A 17751-nucleotide genomic window follows, 5' to 3' on the forward strand; every position below is an offset into this window, starting at 1 on the left:
AGGATATGAAAAAAATACCATTTCCACTAATAGAGGTATCTACAGATACTACTAACTACATACTGTGATGAAGTTTCCACATAAGGCCATAACTAAATGATACATGCCTTTAAAATATGTAGAAGGTTTTATGCTCTATGTTGTTAAAACAATCAAATTAGTTGATACTCATTCATCCAGAGAGCTTCCTACTATCATGATGTTCCAATGCAGTAAAACGAGAGAGAGGAGCTTGCCACTGACCAGAAAGCTGCGTTCTCACAAGGTAGCTTAAGTTCAGCACACTTGGTGCATCTAAAAATCAACACACCAGAGCATAAGCAATGACTTGAAGAAACCAACATGTCTACTATGTGCTACTTTCCAAAGTATAACTTTGCTTTTCCAGCCATATATATCATCAATGAACAATCAGAGCCACCCAGGTTCTGCTTCAATGTTCTAACTACAATTTTTCCAGCCAATATATCATAGCAATGAACAATCAGAGCCACCCAGGTTCTGCTTCAATGTTCTAACTACAAGCAAATGAGAGCTAAAGACCCAATTTCTATAACTTAAAATAAATATCGTCACAACAAAGCCGCGTCAAGCATCAATTCCTATTACTAGATGGACAGGTGTAGGGCGTCGAAGCAAAACACAGCGGGTAAAACTCGATAGCAGATCACTGGTGGAGACAGGAAGCGATATGTGCACTGGAGCTGAGCGGGCTTGCCGCAGCGAGCGCAGGGGGGCAACGCCTCCGGGGCTCCTTTCTCCATCCCGGCTACCTACACCACGCCAGTTGGATCAGGTAGATCAGTAGACTGCTGGACCCGGGCAGGAAGGGCGCGGAGAACAGCAGAGAAGAGTCCCATTCGGCTCACCTATGGCGGCGGAGGCTAGGGTTCCGGCGGCGCGGGCGGTGGACACGAGGGGAAAAGAGGAAAAAGGAGGTGGACGAGTCAGCCGAGAGGGTTTGCTCGCTGCCTACGTGCTGAGAGTCGATCCGGGCCATGCGCGCGGCTGTGTCCTGTCAGACATGGGCGATGAGGAAGAAGAGAGGCCGATGATGAAGCAAGAACACTGAGCTCAAAGTAGCTCGGGCTCAGGGAGGAAGAAGGGGTATATAGGAGCCAGAAGGGGTATATAGGAGGGGACCTTTAGTCCCGGTTGGAGACAACAACCGGGACTAAAGGTCCCTTTTTAGTCCCGGACGGAGCCTCCAGCCGGGAGTAGACTTTTACTCCCGGTTGGAGGGACCAACTGGGAGTAAAAGTTAACCTTTAGTCCCGGTTGGTAGCTCCAACCGGGACTAAAGGCCCCTGCAGCAAAAGCCTGCCGTAGTAGCCGTTGGGCAGGGATCTTTAGTCCCGGTTAGAGCTACCAACTGGGACTAAAGGTTTCTCTAGTCCCGGGCGCGAAAAATACCGTGACTAAAGCCAAATTTCGAAGTGGATCAAAAGCCGTTTCTCGATGCTAAAAGGCATTGTATCTCTTTGAAACATCTAATTTAGGTGCAACTATAGCATAACATCTTATGCAACTGGTAACCAGGCAACATCATTGTTGGGAGGCTAGATATGGATGCCGAGGAATCAAATCTGGCTACCGAGGGACAACCCTGCTAGTCAGAAACAGATCATATCATGCCGGATGTCGCTGATGATTCTTTTGATGGCAACGATGGTGATGAAGAAGGCGGTGACGATAATGAATATGCATAATTATTCGTGCCATTATTCGGAGCCCTCAATGTTACCTACGAAGGGTATAGAAGACTTGAAGAAAGCAGCAAGAAGCCTTTATACGAAGAGTCAAAGAGTTGTACCAGCGAGTGGATGGTATTTCGATTTGTTCTTCAATTGTTGATGCTAAAAGCTTGATAAGGTTGGTCTGATGCTAGCTTTAATGATTTGATGCATCTTCTAGCAAACCTCCTGTAGAATGAGAACGAAGTGCATACAAATATGTACCATGCAAAGAAATTTATCAGTTGTCACGCTCGGTTGTAAGAACAAAATCAAATGTACACCGTATGTGTACCAGGAAATCAATTTCCACACATGCAACAACGTCATAAGTGAATAATAAAACAATGTTTATTAAATATACGAATAATACATATTTTATTGTCCCAAAATAATTTATCCCCATAAATTACAACACATTCGAAAATAAACATCTTGCAAAAGAGTCTTGCGATAATTTAGCAGATTGACTCACTATTAAGTCCCATACATACATCCACATTTCATAGAATTGGTATTTAGTGACTTAGAGATGTGCAAGGTTCAAGAGGAGTTCTCTCCTGAATAATAACATGTTCAGACATCATGTTGTAGTCTTTTTCCTCTATCGGCATATCGCCTCCTCTCTGATGATCAGCACCGTTTTCAGGAGGAGGAGAGGGCATCAACTTCAGGAGATGTAACATGGATGAGAATCTAGAAACTCCGTGTTCCTCCAAAGGTCCGAGTTTTTTGGTGGCGGGTGGTTAATGGTTTTCTTCCAACTAAAGGGGTTTTGCATCTGAGACATATTGAACCAACTGCGAACTGTGAAATCTGTGAGGCGGGAGAAGAATCCATCAAGCATGCTTTGCTAGATTGCACGGTGGCTAAACTATTCTAGGAGCAGGTCAAATTGTTTACTGGTGTTAAGGTGCCGCCATTGCACCCCCACTACTAGAGAATAGACTTTAGAACAATGTCCCAATTTGGCATTAGCCTCGGCATTTTTTGTCCCCGGGACTAAAGGACCCTTTAGTCTCGGTTGGTAATACCAACCAAAACTAAAGGTCCCTGCCCAATGGTCGTCTGCGGGGCAGGGATCTTTAGTCCCAGTTTGGGTGATGCTCCGGAAATAAAGATTAATCTTTAGTCCCGGTTTGGACCCCTAACCGGGACTAATTATCCCAGTCTATAATTCAGCTCATTTTTCTCCCCGAGCCTGAGCCATTCCATTCAAACTCACTGTCTCTGTTCTTCAGCTTGCTGTTGTTCTTGCTCTCTCTCCCTCCATTGGTGTTGCTCTTCGATTTTGGAGGTAACAAACTTAATCCTCTTATGTTTTATCAGTAGCTTATCTCATTTTGCGATGTAGATGCATGTGTAACTTTATATGTTGGACTTTATTATGATTTTATATGTCATTTTTAGCTCAAAATCACATGATGATTTGCATATATGTTTGGATAAACAAAAGTTAAATTAGTTCATCAAAATCACGCCTCGCTCGTCCTCGCTGGAGCACGCGCCATCCTCGTCCCCGGTGGCTTACGTGATCTTAGAATTAATTTTTCCATAAAATGAAAAACTTAGAAAATTATTAGAAAATTGTAGAAAATCCGTACTAGTTGAACTTGCGGACCGTGTTCAGCTCGGCAAGCATGTTCTCTGCCGAGCGGTAACGGACGTCAAGGAGGAGCTTTGATTCTACGAGGGAAAGCGGCAACGGTCATGGAAGACCGTGTTCCCTTTCTCGTAGAATCGGAGCTCTTCCTTGGCCAAGTACGGTGCCGTCCGGTGGAGAAATGCTCACCGAGTTGATCACGTAAGCAAGGTCAACTAGTACGGATGGTTATTTATTAAAACATGTTTTTGAGCTATAATTTGATGGATATTTGATAACTTCAGACCTATAAATGTCATCTACAAATGTTACTATCCTCGGCAACCTAAACGTCCGTGAGCTCGCTGATATCGAGCAGGTCACTTAGAATTATTTTTTCCATGAAATGAACTACTTAGAAATCATGCCTTTTTTTTAGAATTAAATTTTCCATGAAATGAAAAACTTAGTAAATAGTTAGAAAATTATAGAAAATCCGTACTAGTTGAACTTGCGGACCGTGTTTAGCTCGGCCAACATGTTCTCTGCCAAGTGGTAACGGACGTCAAGGAGGAACTTTGATTCTACGAGGGAGAGCGGCAACGGTCGTGGAAGACCGTGTTCTCTTTCTCGTAGAATCGGAGCTCTTCCTTGGCCAAGTACGGTGCCGTCCGGTGGAGAAATGCTGGCCGAGATGATCACGTAGCAAGGTCAACTAGTACAGATGGTTATTTATTGAAACATGTGAAATCTGTACTAGTTTTATTTAAATATATCATTTTAGAAAATATGAAATTTACACTAGTTTGCAAAAATAAGTATAGAAAGTAGATGACAACTGGTACCGGATCCTCGGCCTCTCGTTCGGTTGCGAAACGACTGAGGCCAGAACTCCCTCTCATTATCTGCGGCAAGTGTAAGCAGAATATTGTGATGGAGTACCGAGTCAAGAGACAGAGACCCAATAAGGGTCGTGTTTTCTACAAGTGCCCGGATCGCGATGTGAGTTTCTTACGCATTTTATAATTATGGCTATTTGACCTGCTTTTCTAGAATATTTTTGACTAAATATTTTTTGGCTTTAATTTTAGTGGGAGGGTAATGGATGTAATGGTTGGTACTGGGAGGAAGATTATGCTACATACGTGCAAATTTGGGTGTGCTTGAGGTAGCGGCTGCTGCTGATGAGTCAGTGAGCCAGCAGGAGAAGCTTATTGATATTCAACAGAAGAATGATTTATCTGTTTTAGTTGCGTACGATCATGAAATAATTATGTTACTGAAGTGCATTGTAGTTTTAGTTTGTTTAGTGATAGTTGGGATTGCTTACGTTGTAGCAAGGCTTAGTTAATTAATCAACCGTGTGTGTGTCATTTATGTTGTGTAATAAAATACTTAATTATGTTCAAGGTTTTCATAATTTGTCAGTGTAATACAGATTATGTCACTGCCATTGGATGTACAATGCCGATCGCCGCTCCCAAGACTTTATTGAGGGCTTGCACTATTTCTTAGGTGTGGCCGAGGCAAATAAGCGGGATGGTTTCATGTGCTGTCCATGTGCCCTATGTAAGAATTTAAAGGAATATTCAAGCTCAATGAGTCTTCATTCACATTTGCTTAAGTCAGGTTTCATGTCAAACTATATATGTTGGACTAAGCATGGAGAAAGCGGGGTAATGATGGAAGAAGGTGAAGGAGAAGATTTAGACATTGATGACATTATTGCTCAGTATGGTGCCTTTGATGATACTACAATGGGGGGAGATGAAGAAGAGGTAGCGGTAGAAGATGATCTCGGTGATGCTCTTGGTGATGCCATTCGTGATGCACAACAAGAATTAGAAAGTGAAAAAGAGAAAGTTAAGTTCGAGCGCATGCTTGAGGATCATAGGAAGTTGCTATATCCGACGGCCTGAAGAGGGGCAAAAAAAGCTAGGGTACAACACTGAAATTGCTACAAGTGGAAGAAAAAGAATGGTATATCCGACAAGGCATTTGGGAATTTATTGAACCTCATAAAGAAGATGCTTTCGAAGCTAAATGAATTGCCCACCACTACGTATGAAGCAAAAAAGGTTGTCTGCCCATTGGGATTAAAAATCCAGAAGATACATGCATGTCCTAATGACTGCATCCTCTACCATGGCAATGAATATGAGAATTTGGATGAATGCTCGGTATGTAAAGCATCGCGGTATAAGATCAGGTGCGATGATCCTGGTGACGTCGAGGGTGAACAACGTCCTAGAAAGAAAATCCCTGCCAAGGTTATGTGGTATGCTCCTATAATATCACGCTTAAAACGTTTGTTTAGAAATAAAGACCATGCAAAGTTGTTGCGGTGGCATAAAGAAGACCGTAAGGTAGACAATATGCTGAGACACCCAGCTGATGGGTCCCAGTGGAGAGCGATAGACAGGGAATTTCCAGAGTTTGCAAATGAGGCTAGAAACTTAAGGTTCGCCTTAAGTACAGATGGTATGAATCCTTTTGGGGAGCAGAGCACTAGTCATAGCACTTGGCCAGTTACTCTATGTATCTACAACCTTCCTCCATGGTTATGCATGAAGCGGAAGTTCATTATGATGCCGATCCTCATCCAAGGTCCGAGGCAACCTAGGCAACGACATTGATGTCTATCTGAAGCCATTAGTTGAAGGAACTTCTAGTTTTATGGAACAAACCAGGTGTACGTGTCTGGGATGAGTACAAACAAGAACACTTTGACCTACGAGCAATGTTGTTCGTAACAATCAATGATTGGCCTGCTTTAAGTAATCTTTCAGGTCAGACAAACAAAGGATATAATGCATGCACACATTGTTTTGATGACCTTGACAGTATATATTTGAAAAGATGTCGAAAGGTCAGTGTACCTTGGCCATCGTCGATTCCTTCCTTTGAATCACCAAGTAAGAAAGAAAGGTAAGCATTTTAAAGGTAAGCCAGACCACCGGAAGAAGCCTCATAACCGAATCGGGGAAGATGTACTCGCAATGGTCAAGGATGTGAAAGTAGTATTTGGAAAGGGACAAGGCAGCGAATCTATTCCCAAAGATGCTAAGGGGCACGCACCCATGTGGAAGAAGAAGTCCATCTTTTGGGAGCTACCCTATTGGCAAGTCCTAGAGGTCCGCAACGCAATCGACGTGATGCACCTGACAAAGAATCTTTGTGTGAACCTGTTAGGATTCATGGGTGTGTACGGGAAGCCAAAGGATTCACTTGAAGCACGTCAGGACTTGCAGGGCATGAAAGAACGAGACAACCTTCATCCAGAGAAGACAGATGATGGACGTCATTACTTAAGTCCTGCTAGCTACACGCTTAGCAAAGAAGAGAGGGACAGCATGTTCGAATGTCTAAGCAGCATCAAGGTCCTATCGGGATTCTCCTCCAATATAAAGGGTATAATAAATGTGCTAGATAAGAAATTCCTAAACTTAAAGTCCCACGACTGCCATGTGCTTATGACAGCAATTGCTTCTAGTTGCTTTAAGAGGAATTCTACCTCCACATGTACGTCTAGCCACCGTGAAGCTATGTGCATTCCTCAATGCAATTTCTCAGAAGGCAATCAATCTAGTGGAACTAGCTACTCTACAGAATGATGTGGTTCAATGTCTTGTCAGCTTTGAGTTGGTGTTCCCTCCATCCTTCTTTAATATCATGACACACCTCCTAGTTCATTTGGTGAAGGAGATTAGTATTCTTGGACCTGTGTTCTTACATAACATGTTCCCCTTCGAGAGGTTTATGGGAGTCTTGAAGAAATATGTGAAAGTCCATTCTAAGCCTGAAGGAAGCATCGCCCAGGGCTATGGAACAGAGGAGGTCATTGAGTTCTATGTTGACTTTATTCCTGACCTTGCCCCGATTGGCGTTCCCGAATCGCGACACGAGGGGAGACTCAGTGGTAAAGGAACTTTAGGGAAGAAAACATATATTGGCATGGAAGACGATTATTTCAATAAAGCACACTACACAGTTCTTCAGAACTCATCATTGGTGCATCCGTACATCGAGATACATAAGGAGTTCTTACGATCCAAGTTTCCAGGGAAGACTGAAGCTTGGATTAGGCGTCAGCACATGGAAAGTTTCAGTGGTTGGTTGCGAAAAGAATGTCAAGGCGATGACAATATTGATGAGCAACTGTATTTATTGGCTAGGCAACCATCATGGCATATCCTCATGTACCAAGGGTACGAGATAAATGGGAATACATTTTACACAGTTGCCCAAGATAAAAGGAGCACCAATCAAAATAGTGGTGTTCGCATAGATGGCACAGATTCCAAATGGGAATATACAAACATATTATGGCCGCATAGAAGATATATGGGAACTAGACTACGCACCTAATTTTAAAGTCCCTTTGTTCTGGTGCCAATGGGTGAAGCTGACCGGAGGAGGGGTAACAGTCGACAAAGAGTATGGAATGACAACAGTGGACCTCAACAATATTGGGTACAAAGACGAACCATTCGTCCTTGCTGCCGATGTGAGTCAGGTGTTCTATGTGAAAGACATGTCTACAAAATCAAAGAGAGGAAAAAACGAAGACATCAACTCAATGATCAATGAGCCAAAGCGCCACATAGTTCTTTCTGGGAAAATAAATATAGTGGGAATTGAAGACAAGTCAGACATGTCAGAAGATTACGAAAGAAATATCCGAATTCCACCCTTCATAGTGAAGAAAGATTCCAAGCATCATGTTAAATGATGAAGACACTCCATGGTTACGACAAGATCATAACCAAGGGTCATACGTCAAGAAGAAATTCACTGTTGTGCCCGCATGATACAACGATGCATGTTTAATATATTATGTTTTAGAGACGGATATTATGTAATATGTTATGACTTCACAATTGTTTTTTCATCTGAGGTCATTTAGTGTCTCATTTGAGCAAGTTTGACCAAGTTTGTTAAACTAAAAAAGATCTACAATTGTTGTTTTGGATCAACTTTCCATTTGAGAAAGTTTGGACGGTTCAAATTTGTGATTTTTAAATTTCAACGCCTACAAACTAGTTTTCGGGACCCTAGATTGTCTCAAATTGAAAAGTTTTGAATACCAAGTTTGTTAAGCTCATCAATATCTACAATCCTTATATAGGCCATTTTTTCATTTGAGAAAGCTTGAATAAAATGTAGTTCAAATTTCACAAGTGTGTGACATAGTTTTAGAAAGTCTATATGAGATTCAAGAAGTTGTGACTAGTGTTTGATAAAAATTTCTCAAATGGGAAAATGAGCTATGTAACAATTGTAGATCTTGCTGAGATGATCAAACTTGGTATTCAGAGTTTTTTCATCTGAGGTCATTTAGTGTCTCATTTGAGCAAGTTTGACCAAGTCAAATTTGGTCAAATGAAAAAACAACACTTTGACTCTAGTATTATGAACTCTAAATGACTTCAAATTGAAAAGTTTTGAATACCAAGTTTGTTAAACTCAAAAAGATCTACAATTGTTGTTTTGGTCAACTTTCCATTTGAGAAAGTTTGGACGGTTTCAAATTTATGATTTTTAAATTTCAACAGCCTACAAACTAGTTTTCGGGCACCCTAGATTGTCTCAAATTGAAAAGTTTTGAATACCAAGTTTGTTAAGCTCATCAATATCTACAATCCTTATATAGGCCATTTTTTCATTTGAGAAAGTTGTAAAATAAAAAATACTACATTTTCTTTATTTTTATAGGTTCAACAAAAATTTTCTAGTCAATTTTGGTAAAAAACTGAGACAAAATTGAAACATTGACGTTACAATAATGTGATAATAAATTTCCTATCGAATAATATTAGTTTTATTAATTTTAAGTTACAAATATATTTTTGCATTAACAAAATACTTAGTATTAGTAGCATTTATATTCTATATTCATAAAAGAAATTAAAAACTTTAGGTTACAAAATTTTTCTATTTACAATAAATAATTAGTTAATCAATAGTATTTTTTAAAATAAATATTGCAAAGTATTGAAGTTGCTATGAAATTAATTGATTAACCTAGTATTAAACAAAATCAAAATCCCAGGCCTTTCCAATTAAGCTGGCGGGTTGCCAAAATTTTCAGGCCTTCAGTCCCAGCCCAGACCAAGAACCGGGACTAAAGGGTTGGCTGCAATTTCGGTGCCCGCCCAAAAACACCTTTAGTCCTGGCTGGAAACACCAGCCGGGACTAAAGGTCCAACCCTTTAGTCCAAGTTGGTCTTACCAGCCGGGACGAAATATCCTTTAGTCTCGGCTGGTGTTACAAGCCGGGACTAAAGGGTCCCGGCCTATATATATCGAACGTCTGTTCTATTCATCTTCGATCTCGCCTCTGTCGCTTAGCCTCGCCCGGCCGCGCCATCCGCCGTCGTCGAGCTCGTCTCTGCCGCGCCGCCGTCGTCTACCCCCGCCCGGCCGCGCCATTCTCCCAGCCCACAACGCCGCATCCCGTCTCCGCCGCCGCACCCGACCACACCCTCTGTCGCCGACGCTTCCCGCGCGCCCACCGTACGGCCTTCGTCGAGTACTGCTTGATCTGCTGCATGCTCTCGATCGGCCATGCTTTTTAGATTTTTTTTACAAAGTCTTGGCTGTATGTTAGATTAAAATATATTAAATTTTAATTAGTAGTTTATTATTGTTAGTTTTTTAGTTATTTCTTAGGTAGTTTTTGATATATTAGATTAAATGTATTAAAATTTAATTAGTATTTTATTTAGATAGTTTTTTAGATAGTTTTTTATTATAGTTTTTGATATATGTTAGATTAAAATGTATTATCTATTACTAGTTTATCTAATTTCATGTTAGATTTATTTAATTGGATTGAGTAATTATATATTCTATATATCTCTCTCTATATATATTATATCTAGAGAGAGATTCTATATGTATACATATGTACTTAATTATTTCTATATGTATATATACATGTACTTATTTTCATGTGTTGAGAGAGAGAGAAAATTGTATCTAGAGAGACATTCTATGTGTATCACATGCATATCTAGAGATATAGACATATGCACTTATTTCTATATGGTGAGAGAGAGAGAAAATATATTGTATCATTATATGTGTATATATATACATGTACTTATTTCCATGTTTTTGGATCGAAAGTGTTTTTCATTCGATTCCAAAGCCTATACCTTATTATTGTTTATCCTTATGAAATATTATGTGTTATTATATTTAATTGGATTTAGTAATTCTATATGTGTTATCACATGTACTTATGTTATGTACCATAGTAATTCTATCTATGTGTTATCTTGAAGATACAAATGGCTGCTCCGGATGATAACTTGAGTGATGACATAATGGCGGATATTATCAACGCCGGCACCAATATGGATGTAGATGACACGAGTCAGTACTTTGCTGATTATGAGGATATCCTGAATATGCCGGTGGTTGAAGATCAACAAATTGTCGCGCAAGAAAATACTGGCGAGGTATATTCGATTATCTATCATCTCTTATAGATGCATGCGTACGTATATTTGTTGTTAATCATTGTGTTTCTACTCATGTAGCCAGTCTCTGGATCTACATCAACCACCGACAAAAGTAGGAAAGTCCAAGGGCCAAAAAAGCCATTAGAGGGCCGTTCCATAATATCAGAATTCGATACCGACACTGGCAAACCATTGGGACCACATGCTCAGACATATGCCAATCAATGTGGGTTCATTATAAGGGATAGGATCCCAGTTAGTGCTCGTGAATGGAAGCAGAAGATATCCGCTCCTAATGTTAGTTTTGTATCTGATCGTGACAAGAATCTAGCTTGGAGAGATATCACTCAACATTTCACATTACAAGCAGATGATGCTTTGAAGGAGCTAGTGAGGGATTGGACAATGAAGAAGATGGCAACATTGTTCCAGAGTTGAAAGAAGACATTGTATAAAAAGTTTATCTTGAAGAATGCTACGCCGAATTTCAATGCTAAGACGTTTGTCAAGTTGGAGTCTCATTGGGATGCCTTCGTAGAATACAAGACATCTCAAGACAGTGAGGAACATGTGATGAGGAATCGACAGAATGCCCGACAGAAGCAATACCATCATCGCATGGGATCAGGTGGTTATAGGAGTGCTATTTCCAAGTGGCAGAACCTAGAAGCAGAGATTACTACCAAGGGAATCATACCTGAAACAATAGAGAAGAACTGACCTCAACGCGCGAAGAATTGGTTCTACGCTCATGGGGGAAGCCTAGACCCAGACACTGGCAAGCTAATTTTCAGCCAAAAAATTGAGAGAGCAACACAGAGACTAGCTCGTGCTAGGAGAAAAGCTGATAGTAGTGTTTTCAAGCCCAACGGAGAGAAGGATGAATTGACATATGCCCTAGAGAATCCTGAACACGGTGGTCGAACAAGAGGCTATGGGGCGGTTCCGTGGCTACACGCATTCCTAGCAGACAAGGATACCTACAGAAACCGCCAGAGAAAGAAGGATGAGGAGGCAGAACGAATCCGTGCATTAGAGCAATTTGTTGATGAGTCACGACAAGCATTGCTTGAATCACGTGAACGAGAAAAATCTCTTGAGGCAAGAATGCAGGAGGAGATCAAGAGGCAAGTGCAGCTAGCAATGAGTCAAATGCAATCGCAATCAATGCCGGGAGTCACCATTAGCCCCGTTGGTCAGATGAAAAGCAGTTGTGCTTCTACGGAGCTGCCAGTTATTCAAGATGACGCTGGGTTGCGCTTCCTTGTTGATGACATTACCGAGCCTCTAACAACATGTGAGCTGCACATTCCAGATGGTAATAATGCATCAATCATGGTGGTTGTCGGGGTTGTATCTCCAATAGACCGAACGAAGACACCAAGAATCCATGGGTCAGTTATTCAACCTGGATATGCTAGCGTCTCGGTCGATAGAGTGCTCAAAGGTTACAACAATGTTCCTCTTGACATTGAAGGCGGTGATGGGGAGAAGACACTAGGAGAAGCAGAGAAGACATTTATTCAATGGCGCAAACGCTTCATCATCATTCCTGGGGTGCCACCGCTTCCCCTACCTCACCCTAGGTACGAATGAAAGTGAATGAAATATTATTTTCCATTAATTTTCTATTGGCTTCAAAAATAATTGACACACAACTTGTTTTTGTAGCAGGGTCTCCCCCCAGCCTAGCCTAATCATTCATTCCCTATCTCATCACAGCGTCGCGGGGGGCGAGACGACTTCATCCCCACGGCGATCGCCAACTCCTACACCGGCCCCATCACCTCCACAACGATCTCCAACTCCTACACCGACCCCACCGCCTCCACAACGATCTCCAATGCCTCCACGCCGATCTCCACCAACACCGGCCACATCGCCTCCACGCCGGTCTCCAACACCGCCCCCACCCCCTCCACAGCGACGCACTACAAAGACGTCTAAGGTCCCGGCGGCAAAGAAGACCCCGAGAAAAAGAGTTATTTCTCAAGAAATACTTCCTGAAAAGACTGATGAGCAAATAGCAGCTGAAGAAGACAAAAAAATGAAAGATTTTTTATAGATACCAAAAACAAGAGTCAAGCGAAGCTTAAGGAGAAGCCATACTTTTACCTACCACGAGAGGTGCTGAGGCAGAAGGTCGATGCTCACAAGAAAAAGATGATTGAACTTCATAAGCCTTCGCCACTATCAGACTATGACCGCTCCCTCGTGAAGTCACATGATGCAGGTAAGAAAAGGAAAAGAGCATCAGGAAAGGATGTCCCACAGCTCGGACAACAGAAGCAACCAATGCAAAATCTTGTTGTTGCTAATGAATATGGTTCCAACATAGAAGTCTATCGATCAGACAACTCTGGAGAAGTATCGGTTTAAGCCCTTAATGCTTTTTTTAAAGATACTGGTTTAACCTTGGATCAATTGACAGGCAAAGCTCCAATCCAGAACCAGGAAGTTGATACCTGGAAGACTTATAAATATGGTAAAAGTCTGTACAACCCTGCGGCTCTGAATGAATTGGATACGCAAATGTACTTGCTCAACAAGTGGTACATGCAGACGTGTGGCAGGAGTGAGTAGTGGATCTTTGTCAGATTTAGAGACCATCATTACTTCCGTGGCGATGACATCTTACATATTAGTTTCGAAGAATTGCATCAACTATTCCACTTAGACGCTCTGGACAAATCAATCATTAGCTCCTTTTGTTTGTAAGTGATTCTTACTTTTATTTAATAAACTCACTTCCATGCGTACGTGTATATAATTATCCTCACATGTAACTTATATTTATATACAGATTCCAGATGTCAGAGCTCCAAAGAATACAAGACACCAGTGTTGGCTTCATTGATCCTTATATCGTATTCAAAACCGGTATTATTGTCAAGGAGCGGTGGGTATCTGAAGCACAGGAGAATATCATGATGTTCTTCGTGAAGCAGCACGACAAGACAACAATACTTTTCCTGTACAACTTTGAGTAAGTGTTAATAATAATGTAGTCTACACATTTTATGTAATATCAATACAACTTATATGCATGTACGTGTGTGTATAAACCAATGCAGGTTTCACTGGATACTCATTGTCATTGAGTTAAACTCAAGTCGGTTAGTAATATTTGACTCGTTGAGAAAAGAGCGGGCACTATACCAAGATATGATAGACATTATCCAGGGGTAATTTCGATCTCTCGCGCACAACTATTATTGAATAGACTTTGCCATAATTTATTAACGATCGTACATTATTGGTTGCACAGGGTTTGGAAAGAGTTTATTTGACAACATCGCAAGGATTGCAAGGCACCACTTAATGTAGTTGAAATACCAGTAAGGTGTACTATATACACTTCCCCACGTGTTTAATTACTATATCGTACTTCAATTTACGTGTGAGATGATGAGAATAATCTTCTTCTCGTACAGTGGTGTTTGCGGCAGGAACCAGGTAATAACTTGTGTGGATACTACGTTTGTGAATTTATCACTGCGCACATAAGAAGAACTCCTAAAGATATCCTCAGAGTACGTATATATCAATTTTTATTTATTTTTAAATGAATATATATATATGTATTAATACTTTTCCTTTTATTTCAAATGCAAGACTGAATGGTTGAAACGAAGGGTCATGCAAAAAGACCATCTGAAAGCAGTTCAAGAGTCAATAGCAGGATATCTTCTAGAAAAAGTGCTAAATCCCAACGGCGAGTTCTACTTTGATGCTAAGGAATAAATGATGTAAATTAAATGTTTATTGATATCGTTATTTTCGAGAACAAGATTATGAAAGTGTTGTATATATACATATATATATATATCTATAATATATATAGGTTCATACTTTATTCGAATATAATAATGCTCGAGATGAGAATTAGATGTAATTATATGCGTGCGTGTATTTATATTAGCAGCGTAGAATACGTACATAAAAATATATTATATATTAAACAAATACGTGTAACTGAACTGAAAACAAATTAAAAAAAAGAAAAAGAAAAGGAACCTTTAGTCCCGGTTGGAGTTACCAACCGGGACTAAAGGATGCAGCCACGTTTGCTCGACTGGAGGGCCTTTAGTCCCGGCTCGATGACCCGGGACTAAAGGTGGCACCTTTAGTCCCGGGATCGTTGTCCCGGCGCGGTAACCGGGACTAAAGGCCGTTACCGCCCAGGACAACAAGTCCATTCCGTAGTAGTGCCCTCACCTGGGCAAGGGATCTAGTTGACCCCGGAGTGATCACAGCGAAGGATGCAGCAATCATCTTGTGTGGTATAGTACGTGGTCGCTGTGGATGACACGGAACAGGAGGCAACATGGTGAACAAGGAGTGCCTGTGAAGGTTGCAGTCCAGTGGGCGACGGATACGGCCTATGATCTTCGGACGTGGTCGCTGTGGATGACACGGAACAGGAGGCGACATGGTGAACAAGGAGTGCTGGTGAAGGTTGCAGTCCAGTGGGCGACGGATACGGCCTATGATCTTTGGCAATTGAGCCATCCGATGAAGGTTGCTGTAACTACAAGCTCTCAGCAGACTTGGCAAAGACCGGAGCTGGGATGGGTCAAGTGCAACGTTGATGCCTCCTTCTATGCCGGCGACGGGACTGAAGCATCAGGAGTGGTACTTCGTGATCAAGATGGAAGAACTTGTGGCGGGAAAGCAGTCTGGTATGAACACTGCTTGAGTGCGCTAGCTGCGTAGGCTATGGCGTGTCGGGATGGCCTCTTATTGGCATGGGAGCGAGGCATCAGGAAGCTGGAGACTGATTGCCAAGTCCTTGCTAGTCTATGGGCAAGCCGCACTAGTCAAAAATCAGAAATTGATTCCCTTCTGAAAGAGATGGATGCTCTGAGCCGGAGTTTCGAAGCCTTTGATTTAACTTTCATTAGACGAAAATGTAATAGGTTAGCTCATGAGTGTGCTTGGTTAGTTTTCCGTGATCATCAGGTGGAGGAGTGGCTCTTAACCCCACCAGGTCTAGGGAATATTGTAATCTCTGATTGTAACTTACTCATGGCTAGTATATGATGAAGCTCCGGCTTCCCCTAAAAAGTCTTTTTCCTCTATAGATTTTCCTTCCGCACAAAGTTTTCTCATAAAAGATTTTTAATGAGGTAATATCAATACAAGAATGTGCTATATATCCTATTTTCTCATCGGGGTTTTTAAAGGGGATATTCTAGATATCTAGTATGTCATATCTTCTATTTTTCCCAAAGAGGTTTTTGAGAGGATATCAAAGACGTACATCCCTCCTCATATTTTTTCCATTGGGTTTTAGAGGATGTTATTCCCATTGTGATCTACATATCATACTATTATTCTCTAAACTTATTTATGAGTTTTCCTGTTAAGGTTTTCTCATGTGAGTTTACAATGAGGTAATAAAAATATATGTTGTATCATTTTCTCCTGACTTTTCTATTGAGTTTTACAGGTGTTTTGGAGGGGTTTTGATATTACATGTTGTATCTCTAAAAAAAATTCTCACAGGGGCTTTTAAATGGGATACGGAAGACAGTGATTTACAAATCACACCTATTGTTCTTTAAACTCATTTATGGTTTTTCTTTCACCCGTATAAGTTTAAATTGACCAATAACATATATATATATATATATATATATACACACACACACACACGTGCTTCTGTAGCCGGCCGCAGAACAAGTTATTATGTGGCCACTTTGAGTTACGATAATTACTATACTAATTTACAAGATTATGGTAACTCCCTTATAAGTGATTTACTATATTATTATGGTAAGTATCATCTTGAATTATAGTAACCCATGTATCGTAAATGTGTATTGTCATTATCGTAAATTGGTACAAACATTATCGTAAATCAAGGTGGCCATAGAATAAGTTATTCTGTGGCCAGCTGCAGAATAGCCTTACACTATTTTCTTCTTATTTTTTCCACTGGGTTTAAGAGTTCAAATGGCACAACAATATATTGTTCAGATTTTTTCCATAGGGTTTTTGTGGAATTTAAGCTACATAATTTCACCTGCATTGATCTTAAAGGAAGATTCAATTAATGGGGAGTGTTGTGAAACATGTGCCTCTTTGAATAAACATCTCTTCAAGATGCCTCCAGAAATAGACACCTCAAGGTGCAATAGCCTGCTAGACAAACATACAAACATTAACCATTGAAGCCTACATCTCTAGTGCAACCAATTTCTTGTCACCTTTGAAACAGTCAGCTCTAGTTGCGGGAGGCCCTATATCTCAAGTACTCCGCAGCTCTGTCCAATGTCTAGTTGGAACAAAACAGATGTTGCCAGCAAGAGGCTGCAGCAGCCTAGCTCGCACACCAGATCTAGACCCAATCACCATGCTCAATTATACCAAGTGTTGGAAGGTACATCAAGCTGATTCCATTGGAAGCTGTATACACTTCAGTCAACAGCAAACAAATACAGATGAGAAGGCATAGGCAATTCCACCCTTGGGTGTGGGCAGGGCATAAGATTCTACCCATGGGTATAGATGCAGGTATGTTGCCTCACCCATTAATGCTAAAAATACAAAGAACTCCATTTATTGTAGTGATAATCTAATTCGCAGGTGAAGGTACCCATGGATATCGTACCCAACATGTGAGGGTGCAAGTTTAAAATTTTACCCGCAGGTACAGGTGCGGGTTTCAGTTTTACGCAATATGCATGCAATTTGCCATAGGCAGCTCTTTACTCCACCTGCAACTGATCCGACCCGCTGCCCCCTATATCTAGTTCCTCGAGCTGCATGCCTGCATCAAACTCCACCACAACCTCTGCTGGATTAGTAAAAAAAACCTCTGCTGGATTTTTTAGTTCTGTCAGCAGCTTTGACACTACCAATTGTCTTAACCCTGACAATGTCATAAATGGAAGCAAAAATGAAAACATCAGATAGCAGGTTAGTAGGTCAAAAAAGCACCCAATGGGAGAACCATCAAACA

This window comes from Miscanthus floridulus, chromosome 16 (genome assembly GCF_019320115.1).
Source record: "Miscanthus floridulus cultivar M001 chromosome 16, ASM1932011v1, whole genome shotgun sequence".
Lineage (NCBI taxonomy): Eukaryota > Viridiplantae > Streptophyta > Magnoliopsida > Poales > Poaceae > Miscanthus > Miscanthus floridulus.